General features: G+C 48.7%; 1 non-coding gene across 1 annotated transcript; it reads left to right on the forward strand.

Moving 5' to 3' along the window:
• The first annotated feature begins 4,648 nt into the window (after positions 1-4,648).
• On the forward strand, positions 4,649-4,721 carry trnar-ccu (transfer RNA arginine (anticodon CCU)). Its single transcript has one exon. It is a non-coding gene; the product is annotated as a tRNA-Arg (tRNA).
• Positions 4,722-4,953: the final 232 nt, after the last annotated feature.

Raw genomic sequence — 4,953 nt, forward strand, 5'->3', positions numbered from 1 at the left:
ACTCGTATTTTTTTTAAAAAAATGAACAGAGTGAAGCCAAACATCACAAAAAGCTCCGGCTTTTAGAAACTGACCGGTGTGCAGTATTTTTAGAGACTCAAAGAAAAGAGAAAAGTCCAATGAGATGTGAGAGGATTGCTGCAGCTTTTAAAGAAAAAACAAGTGACTAATATTTGCTCTTGAACAGCATTCACCATGAACCACCCTGCAAAATGTATTGTAAGCTATTACAAATAATTGCTTTTCCGCTGTCTTCACTTGCACTCATTTCCCTCAATATCTAATTCTTTTGTAATATTTGTGAAACCGTATTAGAATCACAGTGAATGTAATACAATGTGTTATCAACCCATTACCTCCCTTCAGGAATCAATAATTCAATCATACAGCGATTTAGATGGAGTTTACACTCTCGCCGCGGCCCACACAGTGCACTGTACATTGCGTCCTTTCCAAGGGGACGCTCCTCTCGTGCCCCCAAGACCCCTTGACCACCCCCACCCCGCCTGTGACTCAGACTGCACGGTGGGGATCAACCGTGGCCCTCCTCTCCTCATTAACCTCATCTAATTAGATGGCAGGGAAGTCCATTGTTCGCCCTAATGAAGCCTCAATGGAAAGACAGGGCCTCGGCTGGCTCTTCTGACACTGCTGTGAAATTACAATCCCTGATCCTCGTCCTCCCTCCCACCTTCCTACCCCTGGCCTCTTTCTGTCTGCGTTGGGGTTTCTTGGAGAGCTTCACCAACGTTGGAGGTTGTCTAGCAGATAGATTGAGAGACAGATGCAGCAAGCTGTCTTTTTTCTCATTCCTATACTGCTAATTTTGCTCCAGCAGCAACGCCCAGGGTGGCATTAGCTCTGCTTAACCCTCCAGTATGGATCCCATCCACTAATTACTTAGCTGCAGTGGTTCGCTGAGATTTAAATACCACCTCAATCCCATTATCTTCCATCCTTACAGCTAGCCCCTGTTGCCCGGGCTCTTTGTAGTGCAGGAGCGGAGGCTGCGGGGTTATTGATATGGGCCTCCCTCGCAGATAAGATCCACGGCGGTGCGAAGGAGGAGGAGAATGGCGGGCTTGGATGGAGAAACAACACAAAAGGGGAGGGGGGCCTGCACCTATGTAGGTAAACCGAAGGTGGCAACAGGAACACCAGGTTGTGACTCGGGGAGGGGGGTTAAAATTGGATGGGGTGTTTGGAAAGATTATTTGCCCTCCAGTGTTTTCACTCTCTCTCTCTCTCTTTTTTTTAAAGAGGTGGGGGTTTCGCTCTCTGCTCACCCCAGAGCAACTAATTACAATTCACATGTCACACACTCCACACATAATAAGAGTTAGGAAACAGAATTAAAATATTCCAAAGGCCTGCAGGGGGTGTCATCTCGGGAGAACGAGGGGAAAGTGTGTCTCTTTTTTTTACGATGGGGTGGGGAACTGCGCATGTGTTTGTGAGCCAGTGCATGCGGCATGTGCGTGCGTTTGTCAGGGAGAGGTGGGTGGATCGGGGGTGGTGTCGGGGGGGGGCGATTGGCAGGAGCGCGAAAAATCTACAGCACTCCCCGCTCTGTGCGTTCCCGCCTGCTGCCGTCCCGTCGGCGGGCCCGCCACCCCACTTTCTCTTAACACGTCGCCTGCTTGGCACGCTGGCTCGGCTGACTGTTAGGGTGGCGGCGGCTCCTGGTGGTGGTGGTGAAGTTTTCGAGGGGGTGAGGTGGAGGGCAATTGAGTGACATCTGCTCTGCTGAGACGAGGGGGCAGGCGGGCTCCTGGCATCAGCGGCTGTGGTGTCGGAGGCGTTGGCACGAGGCTGGCTGGGTACAGCAGGGGTGGTGGCGCCGGCAGCAGGCGGTGGATGGCCTTAACGGAGAACCGTTTGCTCAAACAGCATGACATCTCCTGGAATGAAAGCACACACGCACACACACACACACGCACAAACACCCACTTTTTTTTGGCAAAGCTTGTGCGCTTCCATGCACACAAACTGGCACTCCATCCTTCTCCTCGTTCTGTCACGTCCCCCTCTACTCGCCTGTCTTCCACCTCACACTTCAGGTTTCCTCAAAGCCTTCCCATGACCAGCGCACACTCGTCGCTCAGTGTCTGTTTTCTTTTTTTTTTTAACCCATGTTTTCATCTGAAGTCTGCAAACGTGGACGGCGTCGGCGGCGTGTTTCATTTACGTCGCCAGTTACTTTCTAACTCTCTTCCATCTCTGTCTGTCTTTCATCCTCCATCTCTTCAGGTCCCCCCCCTCAAACCAAACACCCTTAATGAACTGTGAAGCTGACACCTGTGAGAAAGCAACAACTACATTAAAAATGAGCGGCAACGTCCCCCAAAACCTCCGCCTCGTCACCTGCCACCTCCTGAACGGGACAGGGAAGTGAAAGCACCACAAAGGATTGGGTAGTTGATGCTTTGCTTTGGTTGCTATTAAAGTTTTGAGTTATTAGCAAATAGTAATTTTGAGTAGAGGACAAAGCATTCATGTAACCTAGAACGTGGTGGTGGTGGGGTGATAGTGGAGAAAAAAGACAAAGAAGAAGAAGATGAGTGACGTTTATTAGGTTGTATCTAAACGAATCCACCACTCTCCTCTGTCTCTCTCTTAGAAGTTGTTTCCCTCCACTCTCACATCACCGCTGTTGTCGAGGCAACTGTGACGCTGATGCGCTGTAAATTGATTTCCCCGAAAGATGTGATGGATGAATAGAGAATGAACATCTTCATCGCTGACCCCGGCGCCGATTGCTTCTCCACCCTGCCTGCGCCAAAGATGATTGACAAGGCTGCTAACGAGTGCCGTCGCCGGTCGTGTTATAATTTTTTCTTCTTCTTTTTGTTTTTGCTGCGTTGAAAACAGCCGAGATCTCGCTCGGTCCCGAGGTAATGAGCTTCTGGAGGAAGGAGAGGGAGGAAGAGGAAGAGGAGAGGCTCACCCTGGGAGAGGTGAAATAAAAGAGTGGGAGTAAATAAAAAAGAGGAAAAAAAGGGGAGACAAAGCACATGAAAGTAGATTAGAAAGAAGTTGAGGTTATCATTGACTTGAGAGGGGCCATTTCATTGTTTATCTGCTGTCTTGATGGATGTCTTTCAAGCTGGGGCTTTCTTAGCCGCGGTGCATTCGTTTCCCAATCGCTGAGAGGCAAGAATTTTCAAAAGGCCCCCATAAAATGTGGTATTTGCATTAAAAGTATTTGATGTAAAACAACAACAAAAAAAAGTGCAGCGCGCTGCAGATTGCATATCAGAACGCGCACGCTCGGCCCCGTGTGCCTGTGTGTGTGCAATGCATGCATTTATTGTGTTTGCATATGCATGTAGGCATGTGTAAGGCTCTGGCATGTGTGTGTTTGCGTGTAATTTATTCCTCCACGTGGGGGCTGAGGGCAGGTCTCCCTCTCTCCCTCTCTCTCTGTTTATTTGGATGATTAGGAGGTGACAATATGTTGCTGATGATCAGGTTTATAATCAGCTACCATCGCAGATTATTCTAACCTTGATTAAAGACCTGCGGTCTCCCTATCATCTCCCAGCTCAGCCTAACAAGATAGGACGACGCTCTGATTAATGCCAGAGAGCGACTAGTCATGACACAAAAGGACAGGCCTGCATCACTGCGGGAGGACTGTCACGCACCACACTTTGTCTTTCTGATTTGTCTGCTTGATGCAGGACCTTTGTCTTAATTATTTGCCTTTAACAAATGAATCCGTGTGAGACTGATTCACTTTTCATTACTGCAGTAATAAGGATGGCGTTGTTGACGCCTGCCATGATTACATGGCTCCAGAATCTCGCCGCAGCACATCCACAAGCCCCCCCTCCCTTTTACAGAATAAGTCATGAACTCGTCACCAAACTTTTCTTTTGTCTTCGCTGACAATCATTACTGCGACATGTGCACGTGTCTGTGTGTGTGTTTATGCGGGGGTTTGTGTTTTCCTGGCAGAGCGTTTGATTCATTATGCTGCGAGGTGTTGTTGAGGTCCCGGAGGTGTGTAGGAGAGGATTGAATGAATGAGTCGCTCTCACAGGTTGTCAGATGATGGAGGCGCTGATCCAGCGTCTCTGGCAATCAACCGGACGGAGGCAGACACAGAAGCCGCTGGCCTTTGATTCACTTCAGCCACTCTCTCCCTCTTCCTGTGGGAGTGGGATCATCACATACGGATACTGCTGGCGAAAACAAACCTCTAGTTTAACGGCGATGTCACAATGAAGAGGAGGCTCAGTGATCCACCATTAGGCACAATTTGTTTCCTGTTTTCTTTCCTGAATCACAGTAAAAGTCAGATCTCGCATCTGTGCGTTTGACACTGGATACGTGTAACCTTGGCAACTCCACATTAAGATGGTAAATGGTAGCCTGCTTCTCCACCCTGATGATCTTATCAGAACACGATTATTTTTACTAAGAGGCTAAAGCTACTCACTGGCTCCAAAAGCCTTCATTTACCACCTATTTACTTCAGTGTGACTTTTCTTTTTACAGCCAGTGTTAGCTTCAAAGTCCCAAACAACCAACAAGATCCTTCGTCTAAGGCAGGCGTGGGTAAAATTTTTGTTCGGACGGCCAGCTTCACTTTGGTATGATAAGCAAAGGGCAGTAACCACATAGAGGGATGACACACAAGGTGGCCCCAGTGGCCTAATGGATAAGGCACTGGCCTCCTAAGCCAGGGATTGTGGGTTCAAATCCCATCTGGGGTGCTGTCCAGCAGAGTGGCCCAGTGAAACCATGCTGGGTCCTTAACGCAGAGGTCAATGGATCGAAGCCATTCTCTGCTCGAACTTTTAGACAGCGGGCTTTCTGTCATTAAGGTCACTGTTTAACGTGTCCATTAATGGACACTGTTTATATATGCACTTACTGGACCCTCCCTTAGCTCTTAATGGCACAGGGTGCTGGAACCATTCATCACAGATTTTGGTCCATGTTGAC

Source organism: Rhamphochromis longiceps, linkage group LG23 (genome assembly GCF_057381845.1).
Source record: "Rhamphochromis longiceps isolate RC_006_pf linkage group LG23, R_longiceps_female_GT1.1, whole genome shotgun sequence".
Classification (NCBI taxonomy): Eukaryota; Metazoa; Chordata; class Actinopteri; order Cichliformes; family Cichlidae; genus Rhamphochromis; species Rhamphochromis longiceps.